Source organism: Lynx rufus, unplaced genomic scaffold (genome assembly GCF_022079265.1).
Source record: "Lynx rufus isolate CCGP_SWC_20201006 ecotype Redwood Valley unplaced genomic scaffold, mLynRuf1.p SCAF_6, whole genome shotgun sequence".
Classification (NCBI taxonomy): domain Eukaryota; kingdom Metazoa; phylum Chordata; class Mammalia; order Carnivora; family Felidae; genus Lynx; species Lynx rufus.
Genome location: NW_025814878.1, coordinates 129,180,245 through 129,198,256, shown reverse-complemented (window position 1 = coordinate 129,198,256; position 18,012 = coordinate 129,180,245). Strand labels below are relative to the sequence as shown.

The following is an 18,012-nucleotide window of genomic DNA, read 5'->3' as shown; positions in this document are numbered from 1 at the left end:
AGATCACGACCTGAGCCAAAGTGGGACGCTCAAACAACTGAGCCACCCAGGTGCCCCTTTAAAATGTTAAAAAAAAATTATGGAAAAATTAACACTAACAAGATTTTCCCAATTATTATAGGAAGGGATCCAAAAACGGTTACCGTGCAGCAGAGGGATAGGTGAACAGGATACAAGTTATGGAGAAGTGAGTGCGTGGTGTTTGACAGATGACTAAAGGCAACGGATGCTCCCCAAGATCGCAATCTTGAAAATCTGCCGTCAGTGCTCTCTTAAAACTAATTTGGCCTTTCTTCCTTTGGCCCTCCCAGGTGCCTGCATTTCTTCAAACAGCTGTTCTGTGACCTAGAAGAATGGTTTCATCTTTGCAAATGCCACTTACTTCCTAAGGATAAATGTCAAAAAATGGTAGCGATTGCTCTTATGGTCAAGTGGCAATGCTAGAAGCTACAGCTGAAAGGGTTGGAGAATGCGCAGAGAATGAGGAGCAGGAGGATGGAAGAACCGAGTTCTGCAGAGACTATGGAGTCTCTAGAAGCTCACGTCAGTGCTTAACCCGGGGCGCGGCGCAAGGTGAGGGCTGGGCGCACAGTTGATGGACGGTGGGCAATAGTATGGAAAGAAGACTTGACAGTCCGTGGGAGATGCACGAGAAGACTCCTGAGCGACTGAGGGGCCTAGCTGAGCTGATTGGGGGAGAATTTGCAAGGAAACAAATCCGCCTCGGTTAACTGGGTAGCTGTGGAGCAGGAGAGAAAGTAGACTGTGCTTCCACTCACGGCTGGAAATGCATAAACACCCAAAAGAACAAGAACAAGGAAATCGACATTAATGCGTGCGCGTTGCTTAAAGAGCTGGTCATGAGGTTCTGGGATTCGGGACTGGGGATTTGGCTGTGAGAGAACAGGAGGAAGACAAAGATGTCCTGAAACAAGAAAAAAGGAGGGTTGCAAGTGGTAAAGGAGGGTTGTAAGGGCAAAAGAGGAAGGTGGATAAGGTTCGTTTTGCCATGCCTACTGGCCTGTAATGTCCCTTAGGGAAGGAGCTGATTCTCGTTCATTTTTAATTTTTCATAGCACTTGCTCAATAAATGATTTTGATGGCTGAGTGAACCCATTAATGGGAATAGTTATCTCACCGGGTCACCTTGAGGGCAGGTCCCGTGTCTTGGGGACTGACGTACCAACATGCCCGGGAAAGCTCATAGGAGTTTGTAGGAACGCAGCACCTACTGAATGGACAAACGAACTGGATCTTTCTGAGTTCTAATTTCTTCATCTAAAAATGAAAACCACAAGACTGACTGCCATTCTTGAGCAGGGATGAAGCGCACATTATAATGCTAGACAACTTTGCTCTTGAAATTTGCCAAACCAACTCTGGGGCATGTTCATTGAAATTCCTCTGTGGGTAGCTGATTCCCTATGGCTCATACTGTATTCAGTCATGGAGGGAAATGAGTCACGCATAGGGAATCATAAACACACACACACACACACACACACACACACACACAAGTTGGCCATGGATTTTTAAACTTTTTATCTTCTCAAATTCTCACTTCTGCCCCCCCCCCATCCCCGCCTGCCCCTCAGACTTCACTCCATACAACAGTCACTCCTTGGACCAAATACCCATGACAAATTCAAAACAGTTGCCTGGGGTTTGGCTACTGCTTAGCAGGTAGTTATAAACCATGCAGTGGTGCGAACTGAGCCGGCATGAAGAAGTTAATTAGAGCAGTCAAGAAGATTGTTTAAATAAAGACGAAAATGTAAACACGATCTTCATTGGATAGAGTGATTAGAAATTACAGGTGTTTGTTTTTATCAGAGCCATCTGGGGCCTGTCAAAATCTTGACGCATGGCATAATCTGCCACTAATCAAAAAAGAAGAAAACAAACCCCCAAAAAAGAAGAAGGAAAACATCTAAGACCGTAAGTAGGAAAACAGACATAGAAAACCTTCATCTTTCCAAGTGGAAAAAAAATATTTCAGTTGTTTTTTTAAAACAAGTGTGATCTGTGTTTGGAAAAAGTCTGAACTCCTTAGTTCGTCTTGACAGACATGCTCTCTCTCCATTTTAAAGCCTCAGCCGTGGGACGTGCAGTGGGAAAGAAAGCCATGGGGATGTGGACAAAAGAACAGAGTTAAGGATAATCAAGTTGCCTATCTCAAGTGCTTGATGTAAATGAAGGCCAAGCTTAGCCTTCTTATATATCTAAGGTGTCACTGACTTATGGAGACAGCTCGATAGCATTCATCTTCGAGGTATTATGGATAACTGGAAATTATTTTTTCCGAAATTGACACACTTAAATTTATGCTGCTTAAATATCTAGTGGAGAAAATAGCACATGATATGGGATAACGGGAAATGCACGGAGGGACATTTTGAAAAAATATGTACTGTCTAGACTTCCGCTCTGCTCGATTTGTTATGGATATGCTGCACTAGAAAATAAAAATTGGGGAATAGGATAATTCTATCTCAGATCTGGAACTGTTCCTGGTATATAGCATGTATGCAAGAGTGGTGTTTTAAGGAAAAGAAGAGAGAAAGAAAAAATAGATGATACTTTTACCGTGAATGTTGCTAATTACACCTATGGATGCAATATTTATGTAAGGATTACCATGGATGTTCTTGTCATCGATTTATTTATAAGTCCTAATTACACAAGGCATTGAGCAGAATGTTTTGTTTCTTTACTTAAATATGGCATCTGCTGGGGTACCTGGGTGGTTCCGTCGGCTGAGCGTCTGACTTTGGCTCAGGTCATGATCTCGCGGTTTGTGAGTTCGAGCCCCGCGTCTGGCTCTCTGTGCCGACAGCTCGGAGCCTGGAGCCTCCTTCGGATTCTGTGTCTCCCTGTGTCTCTGCCCCTCCCCCGCTCATGCTCTGTCTCTCTGTGTCTCTCAATAATAAATAAACGTTAAAAAATTAAATATGGCATCTGCTTATGGGTGAAGTATTTCCTTCATATGACTCACTCAGGCCGGCCCAACACTTAAAAATAGATGACACGGATCTGAATTTCAGAAAAGTATTGCAGGATATTAAGACACCCAAAACGGCAACGAAACAGAAGTCACAAGAGCGCAGTGGATACCATGAGCGGAGATCAAAGATGAGGGGCAAGGTCAAGGGCAGTGCTTTTCTTTGTGTTGACCCTGGAGCAGGAACTCTACCTGATCACGGGGGAGTATCGATCCTTCAAACCATCTCCCTCTCTCCTCAACCCTCTCTGCCCCCCAGGCCCTTCCTAGGCACCAGCGAGGGATGGGAAGTGGGAAGAGAAGGAAAAACCAAAGGACTGAGCTTATAATAATATAACTCACCACTAGTGATGATAGCAAACGCTCATATCCTGCCTATCTACTGACTTGTGCCAGCCACTCTTTGAGCGCTTTACATATAGTAACTAATTTAACTCTCGCAACAATCCTATGACTGTCCCATTTTACAGATGAGGAAGTTGAGGCCCAGAAAGACCGAAGGCGCTTAAAGGGTAACCACCAGGTAGTTAGCCTCAGACCAGACCACTTGTCGGCTACCCAGAGGCACAGCCAGAAGACAAAGGTTTGGGACTAAGGAACTTCCAAAGTCCTTTCCACATGCTCAGTCTAGGCCTCCATTCCACACTGGGATGGTCCATCTGGGTGCCTAGCGCCGAGCAGGGTGCCTATCAGTGCACAGACTCAAAAAATACTGGTCGAATGAAAAGTTGCTTCGTGTCAACTTATAGTGGAATTCTTTAGAGTCTATTAAGTCCATAAAACCACAAAACCCTGATTTGGTTGGCCTTAACATAGCCGAACGTTTGCCTCCAGGCAGCCTAAAAAGGAGTTTATGCCACTCTGCAGAATGCCATTGCAATGATAATTTAAAGATCACCTCTCTTTCTCAAAAGAGCAAGCAGTACCGATGAGAGCTAGATTTCTCACCTGCCCCTAAACTACATATCCCCCCCAGTGTATGAAAAAAAAAAAAAAAAGACACAGAGAGGAAATGAACTGAGACAACATCACTTGCAGCAACCGGAAGGAAAAACACACACAAACCCTGTTCACAGTCTATGTGTGTGGTTGCTCAGTAGGGTAATGCTTGCAGCTGCCTTTAGAATCTGGTGGCCGGGGCAAGACACAAGCCTCATCGGGATGAGGCAGGACTGAGCTCCCAGCTCCCACCTGCCTGACTGGGGAGAGGGAGAGAATACCAGTGAGACCGGACGATCCAGCAGCAGTGGCTCTGCCCTGGGTAAGTTCTCAGACACTTGTTGTGGCCTGACGGGGGGTGGGACTCACTCAGACTCTGACTTCCTGAGCTGGTATCAGACATCTGTTAGTGTTCCCCTCTGTTGACACCCCTGAACTGGAGCTGAGAGGGCCTCAACACGTCCCAAAGGTGGAAAGAGGGACTCCAGGATTCGTTCCAGTCGACCCGCAGGCACTGGCTTTAAAGCAACCTGAAACCTACACGATTCTATTTTTGAAATCATCGTGGGGAGGTGCTTCCGGGTGTGTAAGCTGGATGGCTCCTCCCCCTTGCTGCCCTCCACAGAGAGCATACCTGTGATAACCTTGAGCTTTGGCTTCTCCTAACTTATTTCAATACTTCAAAGTGTGGGCTGTCACTTGCACATTATGATGGACTAAAATCATTCATAATGTCATTTTCAGTCCCTCTGGGACTCAGCCTGGAGGGGTAGGAAATGGTGATTGGGGATTGGACTCAGGGTTAATTGGCTCTGCAGAGAACTGGCCATCAGCATCATCTCTAAGGGCTTGGGGACAAATCACACTATGTTCTACCTGTTCGCACTGGGCCACCTCAACTTCTCCATCCTTTCTTTATTCTGTATTTACTAATTCCCTTGAGTCATTCATTCATTCGGTAGCGTTTCTTCCACAAAGGAATTGAGGCAGACTTTTCATCTTGCTGAAATCATTTCAAAATGAAAAACACAGACAACTTTCAAGGGAATGCCATTCGAAAAGCGTTGCATGTTGTTCCAAGCTGTGTGGACGTCGGCGGGCTGGTTTTCTGCCCTGTGTGCCCATGATGAGAGCTGAGGGTGTGTGCTCCGGTCTTCTTAACCCCTGTTTGAGGAGCTCCCCCCCCGCCCCCCCCCCCCCGCCAAGAATGTTGGTTCCCACCAGAAGTGAGTGTGAAGAGCCCATGACAGGACCCTGGAACAAGTCAAGTGATTTTCCTCCTTGTTTCTACTTCCTTCCAGTTTGGGGATAAATTCCTTCCAATCTGCAAGGACATCCCTGTTTCAAGAGTGGGGCAAAGTGGAGCAGTGGAAAGGGCAGGATGAGAAATCAGCTTTGAGTTGGAGCTCCACCATTTCTCATTACTTAGTTCATTCATGGGGCAGCTGCTTTTAAGTCAAAACTTACATAAGATGAAGGAAAACGGACATTGCCCTGCTTCCAAAAAGTTTACGGCGCAGGGGAGAAGCAGACGTTAATTACTAATTACACAAATGCGATAAGGATCACAACATATTGTGGGGGAAGCTGATCTCGTCTGGGAGGCAGGGAGGTTTCTAGAAAGAAAATGAGACTAGAATTCAAAAAAAGGCATAGGAGTTCACAAGGCTATGCTCCAGGCAGAGAGAACAGCAGAGACCGTTTCCTGAGGTAGGAGACCACAGAATTATCTGGCAAAATCAAGGCCAGTGTAGCGGGAGGCGAGGGGATAGTGGGTCAAATTAGCCCGAAGGGCAGCATGAAAGATGCTGCTTATTCTAAAAGCCACGGAGAAGGTAGAGGGGTTCTCCACGGCTTTTAGAATAGGTGTGGAGGACGGATGGAAAGGGACCACATCTAGAGACAGGGAGACCAATCAGAAGGTGGAGAAAGTCAGCCAGGCAAGTGTATCTACGTGAATACAGACAAGGGTGGTCGCAGTGGAGACAGAATTACACAAATTTAAAAGTCAACTAGAAAGGAAACTCGACGGCGCTTGGTGGTGGACAGAAAAGGAGAGCGACGGGGGAAGGATCAGAGATGACCCCCAGTTTCCCGGTTTGCACATTCAAACGGATTTTGATGATGTTATAGCCAGTCACTGAGACTGGGGAAGCTGGTGGGGACCAGACTTGGGTTGGTTCAGTTCTAGAATTGATCCAAATGCAGATGTCAGTCAGGCATTCGACACTGGCCAATATCTAGAGCTCAGGGGAGAGGTCTGGGGATCCTTGGCATAGATTTGGTAATTGCAACCATGATTGTGGGTGATACATGCTTGAGGAAAAGTATCAAATGGGAAAGGAGAGGGTGGCTTAGAATCGAATCTCAAGAAATTCTAACCTTTATTTTATTTTAGTGTTTGTTTTTGAGAGAGGGAGAGAGAGAAGGAACATGAGTGGGGGAGGGGCAGAGAGAGAGCTGTCAGCCCAGAGCCTGACGTGGGGCTGGAACTTACGAACCGCGAGATCATGACCTGAGCCGAAGTCGGATGCTTAACCGACTGAGCCACCCAGGCGCCCCAAGAAATTCTAACATTTAAATAGAGGTAGAGGATGGGGTGCCTGGGTGGCCCAGTCGGTTAAGCATCCGACTTCGGCTCAGGTCATGATCTCGCGGTTCGTAAGTTCCAGCCCCACGTCAGGCTCTGGGCTGACAGCTCGGAGCCTGGAGCCTGCTTCGGATTCTGTGTCTCCCTCTCTCTCTGACCCTCCCCTGCTCGTGCTCCATCCCTCTCTCTCAATAAGTAAGTAAATGTTAAAAAAGTTTTTTTAATAAATAAATAAATAAATAGAAGTTAGAGGAGAAGGAGCCCCCGCAAGAAGACTAGCGCAGTTCTTGAAAAGAGAAATGCAAAATTGCCACGTGACCCAGCAATTCTACTCCTAGTAAAACATCCAAGAGAACTGAAGACAGGGACTCAAATATGTACATGTGTGCACACTTCCCTAGCAGCACTATTCACAACAGCCTGAGATGGCAAGCAGCTTAAATGTCCATCAGCAGATGAGTGGAGAGACAAATTGTGGTATGTCCATACGCAACGGAATATTATGCAGCCACCAAAGAAAAAATGAACTACTAATACATCCCACAGCAGGGTTAAGTCTCAAAGGCACTGTGCAAAGTGAAAGACGCCAGGCACAAGAAGTACTTGATTCCATTTACATGAACTACCCAGAATGGATAAGTCAGTAGAGACAGAGTGCAGGTTGATGGCTACCAGTGGCTATTACTGAGTAGGAGATTTCCTGTGGGGGTGATAAAAGTATTTTGGAGCCAGATGCAGGTGGTGTTGGCACAGCATTGTGACCATATTGAACGCCGCTGAATTGTCCTCTTGCAAATGTCTAATGTATGTCATGTGAATTTCACCTCGATGTTAAAAAAGAAGACGACCGGGAAGGTGTAGAACACAGGCTGCCTGACTTTGGGCAAATGATGCCTAAAATGATAGAGCCTCTTTCTCTGTATGTAAATGAGGGGAAAGAGCCCTCTTGGAATGCTGTGGTATGGGTCAAGCATGACACGTTTTTGAAGTTTCTAGCAGAGGAAGGGTGGAGTGAAAACAGTTTCCTACCTACATCCTTTGGGCCTCATCAGGACTGAACTAACTTCTAACAGCCTGAGTCTTTATCTCAGGACCTGAGAGCTTTCTCCAAGCCAAGTAGGGCCACTGTAATTGCTTAAAGGCAAATGAAAAGGCCCAGAGTCCAACTCTCGAGTGGGCCGTAAACATCCCAGCCCCCTCAGGCCTGAGTGGAATAACTCTAAGACGCATGTTTTACCGATTCCCTAAAGTTTCCACGTGAACTTAAGCTCTGTTGCCACAGGGGTAGCCGGCTTGATAACTGACCTTTTATGTGCCGTCCCTTCTCACGACTCTTCCCTGGCTTCCTGCTCTCCAGCAAGGTGTCCTGGGATCATTGGTTAAAGTACCCGCACTTGAGGGGGCCTGGGTGGCTCAGTCAGTTAAGCATCTTGGTTTGGGCTCAGGTCCTGATCTCCTGGTTTCGCGAGTTTGAGCCCGGTGTCAGGCTCTGTGCTGGCAGTAAGGAGCCTGCTTGGGATTCTCTCTCTCCTTCTCTTTCTTTTCATCCCCACCTTGCACTGTCTCTGTCTCTCTCAGGACAAATAAGTAAACTTTAAAAGTAAACAAACAAAGTACATGCACTCGAATATGAGCCAGGGTCTGCTTCTGGGGAAATTCAAGCTGCTACACAGCCCTGTGCATACTCAGGTCATGTCACCCACTGTTCCCCGTTTACTTAGGCATCTGCATTTTGATATCCCTCATATCTATTCAGGGCCATATGGAGGACGTCCTCCTCAGCCCCTTATGAGATCCTGCTTAGAGAAAGGACCCGGGTACACAGGGAGAGATCCTTTATTTTTTTAAAAGAGCTTATTTTTAGGGCACCTGGGTGGCTTAGTCGGTTGAGCGTCTGACTTCTACTCAGGTCATGATCTTGCAATTCATGAGTTCGAGCCCCGCGTTGGGCTCGGTACTGACAGCTCAGAGCCTGGAGCCTGCTTTGGATTCTGTGTCTCCCTCTCTCTCTGCCCCTCCCCTGCTCTCTCTCTCTCTCTCTCTCTCAAAAATAAATAAACATTAAAAAGTAATGAAAATAGTTTATTTTTAAGTAATCCCTACATGCAACATGGGGCTCCGGCTCACAACCCCAAGATCAAGAGTCACGTGCTCTTCCAATGGAGCCAGCCAGGCGCCCCAGGGAGAGTTCCTTTAGAAGTAACATGTCCTGTGCAAAACTGTATCACACCTTACTCCAAACGCCCTCCATTTTCCTTCCGCTTATCTGTCTCCTGGCAACTCCTTTGATCAAAGTTTCCAAACTGTGGGGCGCCACAGGATATACACAATACACAGATATAGCATACAATCATGCTGTCACTAGACCTTGCCACAGAAAACTTTTCCATTTTCACTCTCCTGATCGTTTGAGATTGGCCTGATCTTAACATTCTCTAACCATTGGCCATTTACCTTTTTAACAAGGAGAAAGGGAGCCTTGGACTATGAGCCATCAGCAGTCAACGAGAGCCAGCTAAAATTCACCAGCATAGTTTTGTTTTCCTGCACCTGTTTTCCATTGATTATCTTCTATCAACTGTAGCGGCACTGGCTATTCACCTGCAGGAGTGGTATAAACTTTCTTTTAGTATAAGTAAATATCTTCAAGTTAAAAAAAAAAAGTGAGCCGATTGAAAGGAAAAAAAAAATCATGTTACTAATTGTGCTGGGAGCACAACTGATACGGTAGACACCGGGAGGCAGGACTTTGAGAGAAGACTGGCAGAGCTTCATTAGAGCGGGAGCTCCTCAAGGCCACAGCTGAGTCTCATTCCACCCAGCACCTGCCATGTGTGCGTGCCACAGGGCCACGAATGACATGGACGTCCCAGGCTGGGGTGTCCAAGCCACCCTTTGCTGCAGACTGTTTTGATCATTCAAATCAACACTGCACCCACGATAGCTCCCAAATATCCAGGCAGTGATGATAGCTTGAAATTGACACCCTTCCCGGCTCCATTGCATGGTGGTTCTGCCCTAAGGAAGCATCCCGGGGGGTCAGAAGTAAGTCAAGCAATGGTGAAGGGAGGTAACGAGTGAAGGTATCAGTACATCCACAATTCTTTTTCACCTTCGGTTCCGACTGGAAGCTTTGGTGAATGGAGGTCTATAACTCCGCTAACGTTCTCTTTGATTTTTATAAGCAGCTGTTATCCCCCAAACCCCTCCCTTCGTTTTCCAAGGAAGATGATAAATGAGGATTAATAATCTGCACAAATTTCACTTTAGGAAAAATTTTTAGGTATTGGAAAACATTTCATACTACAAAGAAGCATATGTTACACGTGCCTACCTTCTAAATAGTAATAGAAATAAACCTTACCAACCCTTGAGGCCTGATTCATGCCCCCAGGCAATTGTATCAGTTTCTACCCATGCCCCCCACAAAGGGAACTGCTCTCTTAAATTTTGTGTTAATCATTCTCCCTTACTTTTCTTTTTAGATATGCCTCATATGTCTATAGGTACAGATATATCATATGTGGACTGTAAGTTATGTCTAAATTTATTTATATAAAAATTAATTAATATGTAATTTATGTGTATTGTATATGCTGTTTATTTTTTCCTGTTTGGTAACTTCAAGCAAATATGATCATACCGTATATATCCTTCCATGACTGGAACGTGTTGGCTCAACATTGTTTCTGAAGGTTAATCCACATCAATGCAAATAGGTGTTGACGAGTTATTTTGATGGCTGTATAGCATGCTATCAAGTGGACATATGACAGTCTATTTATCATTTCTCCCCATTGACAGTGCTAGGTAATTGCCACCGATGAAGGCTCAGGGTATAATTTCAGGAACGCTCCCCAGATCTCTCCCTCTCTCATGCACAAAACACTACCAGCAGAGGCGTGAGGCCTGGCTTCATGCTAGAAACAGGCTTCCACTGGAGGTAAGAGGTAAATGAATTAGGGAACCGAGAGCCAGAAGGAAAAAGACATCAAAGGAGAGGAGGGGCCTTAAAGGGGAAGGAAGAAAGAGATAAAAATGACTCCCAGAGAGAAAACATACTCCCAGGGGTGAACTGTGCTTCCTGCAGGCACATTAAGGAAGGCTTTCACTCTCAATGTCCACTTCCCCTACCACACAAACCCTCAGTGGGAGGGTCTATGTGAATATGGACTGTACAGAAGCATCCTCCCTCAGGTCCACGGATAGACTCCGTGACTGCTAATCTCGCTAGATCCCCAAGAGAACCAGATTTCATGCCGTGCTCCCCTAGAGGCTTCCAGCTGATGTATTTTTAGATTCGTCTTTTCCTTAGCCTTATGGGGGGACCAATCATCTGCCACACATCAAGTGGTACCGTGTCCGTGAACCTTTTGTAACCTTTTGGCTAGTTTCCATGACGGAAATTCCCCACCCACAGCTTCACTCTAAAGAGTGGAAATATTTAGAGGAAGTGATACTATTAATGTCTCAGCATCGCCCTGGGAAGTATTTTCCCCTAAAATTACAGTAGTAAATTGGTGCCTCCCATAACACCATCACAACACAGCTTTGACAAGTACAGTGTTCTCTTGGCACCTGTTTCTCTAGAGAGATGTACAGGTGCTTTGCATCACGAGAGAAATGAAACTTTGAGGAGGTAATGCTCTCTGGTCCTCCACCAGAATGGAGAAATTAAGGTCAAAAGCTGTCGGAGGTGGGGAGACACCTGGGTGGCTTAGGCAGTTGAGCATCCAACTCTTGAGTTTTGGCTCAGGCCATCATCCCAGGATCCTATGATCGTGGGATTGAGGCCCATGTCGGGCTCTGCGCTGAACATGGTGCCTGCTTAAGATTCTCTTTCTCTCCCTCTGCCCCCCTCTCCCACTTGGGCACTCTCTCTCTATCTCTCTCTCTCAAATTAAAAAAAAAAAAAAAGCAAGCTATCTGGGTTGTGTCACTGGTCTGGCTTTGGCGGCTGTGGGGCCTCGGTGAGTGAGAATGATTCTTGGTAAATAGCATGTGTTGCCTGATTCATTGAGAGAGTAAATGAGTAAGGCATACTGAATTAGCCAGGGTTCTTTAGACAAGCAAAGCCAATAGCATGTGAGTATATGTGTAACGATACAGAGAGCTTTCTTTTAAGGAATCGGCTTATGCTTCTATGGAAGCCGGCAAGTTCCTCGGAGACCCGAGGAAGAGGTGATGTTGCAGCTGAGTGCGAAGGCAGAGTCGGCTGGCAGAATTCTTCCTCAGGGGCAATCGGTCTTTTTCTCTTAAGGCTTTCAACTGATTAGATGAGGCTCACCCACATCATAGAGGGCTATCTGCTTTCCTCGGAGTCAACTAATTTAAATTTTCATCTTACCTGACTAGTAACTTCATAGAAACATCTAGAATAATGTTTGATCAAATATGGGGATCTCTTGGCTTGGCCAAGTTGACACATAAAATTAGCAGTCACAGATACCATATCTCATTTCAGAAAATCAGTTAGTTATTTGCTCAACATTAGTCAAGGGCCCCCTATGGGCGGACACTGTGCTGGGTACTGAGGATTCAACAATGAAGCTAAGTAGACAAAATCCCCATCTTTAAGGAAATCATGCAGAAGAGATGCCCAAGGAATTAAAATCCCTTGTAAGATTTATGCCTACAAGAAGCACTACAAAGACCACATGAGCCAATCAAATCCAATTTACTTGATAATATGGTACTGGGATATAATAAGGTTGTGTCTTCATGGAATTCCTGGTTGAGGAGGGACCTCAGATGTAAATTATAGAACGACCATAAACACATTTCAACAATCACACACAGCATGCTATCCGTTGTACAGCTTTCCAAAGTACATATAATTCAGTTATAAATGACAGTGAGGATTAACAAATTGCATACAGTTGTATTTAAAATAAAGTGACCGAACTATTTTGTACATAGTTTTTTTTTTTCATATTTCTCTATTTTTATGGCAAGATGGATAAAAGAACCACTTAATAAAGGTGTTATGATTTGAGAAGCACTGATTTGGAAAGGCTCAGCTAGGACTGTTTGATGATATTCCTTTGGTTGGTTGCTTTAAGTTATTTACTTTATTGGCCTCTGTTTTCATTGCACTCTTGGTATTTTGTCTGAAGCAAGGGCAGTTATTAGAAATAAAGGGATTAGTTCATTTTATTTAGAACTGAGAATCCATTTTTTAATTAAAAGTTTTTTTAATTGTTTATTTTAAGAGAGAGAGAGCAAGTGGGGGAAGGACAGAGAAAGAGAGGAAGAGAGAGAATCCCAAGCAGGCACCCCGCTGTCAACACAGAGCCTGATGCAGGGCTCGATCCCACGAACCATGAGATCATGACCTGAGCAGAAATCAAGAGTCAGACACTCAACTTCCTGAGCCCCCAGGCTCCCTGAGAATCCATTTTTTTTTAAAGTGATGAGGTTATCAGTGCTGTATGTGGCTCTGGGCCTATGAGCCTAGGCATGACTTACACTCTAAGAACATTGGTAGTTTACTGGGATATTCGAGGGCCACAAGCTAGGGGTTATAATCCTATCCAAGTATCCTTGTGCCCTTTCCAGCCCTTACCAAAAACGTTGATTGGTATACTTCAGACAGTGGAATTTTACTGAAGAAAGAAAGCATCATGACACTTTATCACGGATTATCCACCCCCTCTCAGGAAGCTTACCCTCAAGGTGAGGAAAAAACCATACATTTGTTTGCAAAGCAAAGACCACACTTAAAAGGCCGCTAAGTGGCCTCCTTAATGTTCCCCTAAAAGGCCAATTATGCACCCGACTCAAGACTTCTGCACTGGAAGGACCTTCTGAGTCTTACTTGCCAGGCTCCCCCCTTCCCTCAGCAATCAGGTCACACCTTATCACGCTAGTCTTCCCTGATCATTTTATATATAATAAATATATATATTTATATATTTATACATATTTATATATAATAAATAAATATATATTTTTATATATTATATATAATATATTTGTATACATATAAATATATAATAATACTATAATATATATAATAATATTATATTATATATATTATATTATATATATTATATTATATTAATATATAATTATATTAATATATTATATTATATAATATATATTTATATATAATAAATATGTATTATTTATATATAATAAATATATATATATTTATTTATACATATATATATATGCCCCCAACACTCCCGCCATTACCTGCTCTTACCACCACCTGCCATTGTAAATACCTGTGTATTTGCTTATTTCTTGTTTACTCCTCTGGACCTAGTTTTGTTCACTGCTGTGTCTCTGGCATTGATAGGCGCATAACAATGGATGGATAAACAAAGGAGTGAGTGAGTGAGTGGATCACCGAGTGTTAGAGGCCAGTGTCACCAAGAAGAAGGAGAGTTCTTTGAGTCAGGCAGGAAGCCTGCTCGGGAGAGCTGAGGCTCAGATGGCAGGCCTCGCGGAGTGGGAAAGATCTAGAAAAGCATGAGGAGATTGTGAGGGGGAATAAGAGGCGGTCTGAGCAGCGGATCGAGGTGGCTGTGCACCAGGATGCTCCTGGGGGACCTGCGAGCTGGTCCCTTTGACTTGTGTGCAGAGAGTGGGAGGGCAGAGGCAGGAGACACCCCCCCTCGCACACTGAAAGAATCGGGGGCAGGCCTGGTTGTCCCTGGTGAGGGGCCAGGAGCCCGCCCTCTTGGACTGCGCATGCTGGAGGCAGAGACAGGCTTTTCCTCAGGAAAGCAAATTTGGACCTGTTCCAGTATTTGAATAACAGCCTGATTGAAAAGCAGAGTTCATCTCGATAGAGCAGAGCAAAGAATGTCTTGGGCCTGAGCAGTCTTCAGAGAAAACATGGCTGGCTGCTTGCTTCAGCCATAGGAAAAGTTCAGGAATGGTTTTGTGTGATGCCTTCCTCCAAGCAGGCCCGTGATTGGCCCTCCTGGGTCCCTGCCAGCATGATTTAACAACGAAATGTCTATTTCACAGTTAAACAAAGTGTTGCGCAGAGAAAAGGGCTTTTACATACATGAGTTAATACCCGCAGCAGTAATATTCCTTAGAGAAGTGCTGGTTCCTTCAATAATACCCACTTAGAGAAGTGCTGGCCTTATCTCTGTCTTATTTTCTCTCTGCTGAATAATTTATTTCTTAATGGCACGGAAGAGCTACCTGACCCAACACTCTCTCTTTGACTTCAACCTAGCATGTGTTTCTTTACTTTGCGGTGATTTGAAATGCAGTTGTGCCTGATATCGAAAGTGTGAACACTGTCACAACGTCCATCAGGAAGATCCTCATTATAATTTGGGAATCCACACTTACGGATTACTATGCTTCTGGGGTTTTGTGTGTGGTTTTTTGTTGTTGTTGTTTATTTAAAAATTGTTTTTAAGTTTATTTGTTTTGAGAGGGGGGGCAGGGGGGAGAGGGGGAGGGGGAGAGAGAGAATCCCAAGCAAGCTCCCCACTGTCCGCATGGAGCCCGACTCGGGACTCAAACTCACGAACCCTGAGATCACGACCTGAGTTGAAATCAAGAGTCGGATGTTTCACTGACTGAGTCACCCAGGCGTCCCTATGCTACTGTTAAAAAAGAATAAAGGTGATCTATACCACAAAGATACGAAAAAATGTGGACTAAAATCGAAGCAACAGATACAATAGAGCAGAGAGTATTAGCCTATTTTTAACAAAATGAGGATTATTAACTATCTTCTTGTAAACAACAACAACAACAACAACAAAAGGGATCATCAGAGTTCAGGAGATCTGGATAACCAGTGGAATACTTAAGAGGGCAGCTCTGGAGCCAATGCCCTGGGTTTGAATCCCACCTCTACCTCTTTCCTGTTGTGTGGCCTTGAAGAGGTTACCACTGTAACTTTCTGTTTCTCCATTTCTCATCTGCAGAAGGGAGGTAAGAGCAGTAATACCTCACTCGGTGGGGTTCTTTTGAGTCAGTACATGGGTTTGAGGGTTCTATGAGTCAATCTACGCAAAACACTTAGAGCTGTGTCTGACACATTAAATGCTCAGTACGTACTAAGTATGAGGAAGAAGAGGAGGAGAGAGAATAAGTTTTCCTAAAAGAGAAGGGGCCTAAAGAGCGAATAGGGTTCGACAAGAGAAGAACGCCAGAAGAGAAGAGTGTGCAAAAACAAAACCCAAACACTTCTCGGATGAATAAAATAACCCAATTGAATTCATCTCCACCTCTGTAAAGAAGGTCAAAAGGATATTTCATTACCTAGATGATAAACATGAGCTCATAGGTATAAGTATTGAGATGAAATATAAGGAGGATATCCTTTGTCCTCGTGGAGATCAGCGTGCATATCAGTCACCAGTCAACAAATATTTATGGATTCCCTACAGCGTGCTGAGCTATGTTGGAAATAGTACCAATAGTCCCCGCCAGCATGGGACTTTGTTCAAGTGGGCTTAAAGTCAGAAAACTACTGGGGTGATTTCTTTCATTGTATGTTGATTTGTAACATACCCAAGTGTTTTAGTAGTTACCCCCGTGTGACTCAAATAGAAAAACAAAATCGTTGTATGGACCTCTTTAGAGACATAGACAACCCTTGATTTTCTGGGCGTGTGAGGAATCCCAGGAACTGATAAATGACATAATGTTTATTTTATCTGTAAGTTAAACAGATCGTCATTGCTTTGCCTTCCAAGTTGAGAACCTTACTCCATCTCTTGGGATTCCTAGTTATCCTACATTCCTATCCCTGCTTCTCAACTTGCAAATGGCCCCGTGGGCCCAGGGGAGAAGTAACATCCAGGTGACGCACAGGACGTTCTAAGCAGTCCCTTGGTCGTTGAGCTGCGAGACATTGGCAATCACCTCATCACCCTCACCCAATAAAATAAATGCAAGTGAGTCCCTGAAACACGGAGCCTTCTTTTTTTTTTTTTTTTTTTTTTTTTGCTTACTACCCCTGACCACACTTGAGGAGGCATTTTGAGGACCAAGATCCAGGCTTACAAATCTCTGAGGGTACAGACAGGGGGGGTCAGGCATTTCAGAGCTCTGCAGGATTTCTTTGCAAGAGGTGCTATGTGGAAGGTGCCAAACAGCTAGTGGCTAAATTTAAGAAATTGCGGTAATTAATTGGTCCAAAGGGGTATCACTCACTCTCAGGATTGCACTGCCAAGAATTGAGCTGGGGAGTTTGGTCTCCAGGGAAGGGTTAAAGATCAGACAGGAACCATTACAAAAATTTCCACTGAAAAATAAGTTCCTTGTAAGAGAAGCTGACAGGCTTACTAATTGCAGCTTACTCTGAACTTAATGAGTCTGTATGCGGCATTTTTGAAGAGAGCGCAGAGTGTTTGAATGATGGGGAGCACAGCAGGGGGGGAGGGGGGGGAGGGGGTGGGGGAGGGGGGTGAAGGGCTCCGAGCAGATGAATCTGAATCTAACAGGCATGATGAGTGCCTTAGAATAATGATCCATTTTAGAGTGAGCTGCATTGGGAAGTGACGCAACTTTGCTTTCTCCAAGATTCGTACCAACAGCAAAGATTGATAAAACACATTTGTGCTGCTGTGTGTTTTAGAAGTTCAACCACATAATAACTGTAGCAGGCACATCACACTGTGCTGCTTAAATCTCAAACATTGCCTTGATGTAGGATGATCACAATAGAAAGGAATGTTATTTTTATCCAGCCATTGGTGAGGGTGTTGACTTCCTTAATCCAAGAAACTAAATCACTGGCCACTCCAGAGACTCTGACCTAAGTCTTCATTGATGCCCAATCACCTTTTAGACCGCTGCGTGTGGTTTGTAGCAGACCAACCCAGGAGGAAGGATTAAGCTGCTACGATGAGGAAAAGTTAATATTTTGATTGGTCATACAACTGAGTTTATTGCAATACCCTTTCCATTTGTAATTTAGCATTAAAAGGCTCTACGCTTGAGGTAACTTACCCTCCTTTCTGAATGCTCAATACAATGAAAACTAGGTTTTTATTTCACGTTTGATTTTTCTCTTCAGTCTTGGTGATAGCTAACGTTATCAGAGCGGAACATTCACAGCTAACATTTAGGTACTAATTTACAGTTCGGTCAGCACATTGACCCACATCATCTTACCCAATGTCTACTGGCGTCCTGGGAGCATTATTATATCCCCCACTCTACCAATGATGAAACTGAAATAGAGATAGAATCAATGAGGTAACTCATGTAAACTTGGGCAGGTTGAGCACCAGATATAGCTAGGACTGAAACTCGGGTTTTTTCACTGAGTCATTGGCTTAAAAGAGTTTATCCAATGACCAGGCAACTCTTCCCAGTGGATCCTGACAGTGTACTTGCCTTTGGTGTGAGGACATTGATTTTTCTTAGACGAAAATACACTTTATTTCAAGATAGGAGGTTTTGGTCTTTATTTACACCTCTTCCACATTGCTTACATCCTGCTGACCAGCAAGGGCCAAGATTTCCCATGGGGACATCTGCTGTACAGGTAGGT

General features: G+C 44.4%; 1 protein-coding gene across 1 annotated transcript in view; it reads left to right on the top strand.

The window, feature by feature from the left end:
• Window positions 1-4,078: 4,078 nt before the first annotated feature.
• NEDD9 (neural precursor cell expressed, developmentally down-regulated 9) overlaps window positions 4,079-18,012 on the top strand; it is a 183,746-nt gene continuing 169,812 nt past the window's right edge. Inside the window, exon 1 of the mRNA XM_047101352.1 lies at window positions 4,079-4,262. The gene's annotated coding sequence lies outside the window, so the exon portion shown is untranslated. The remainder of the gene's footprint in view (window positions 4,263-18,012) is intronic.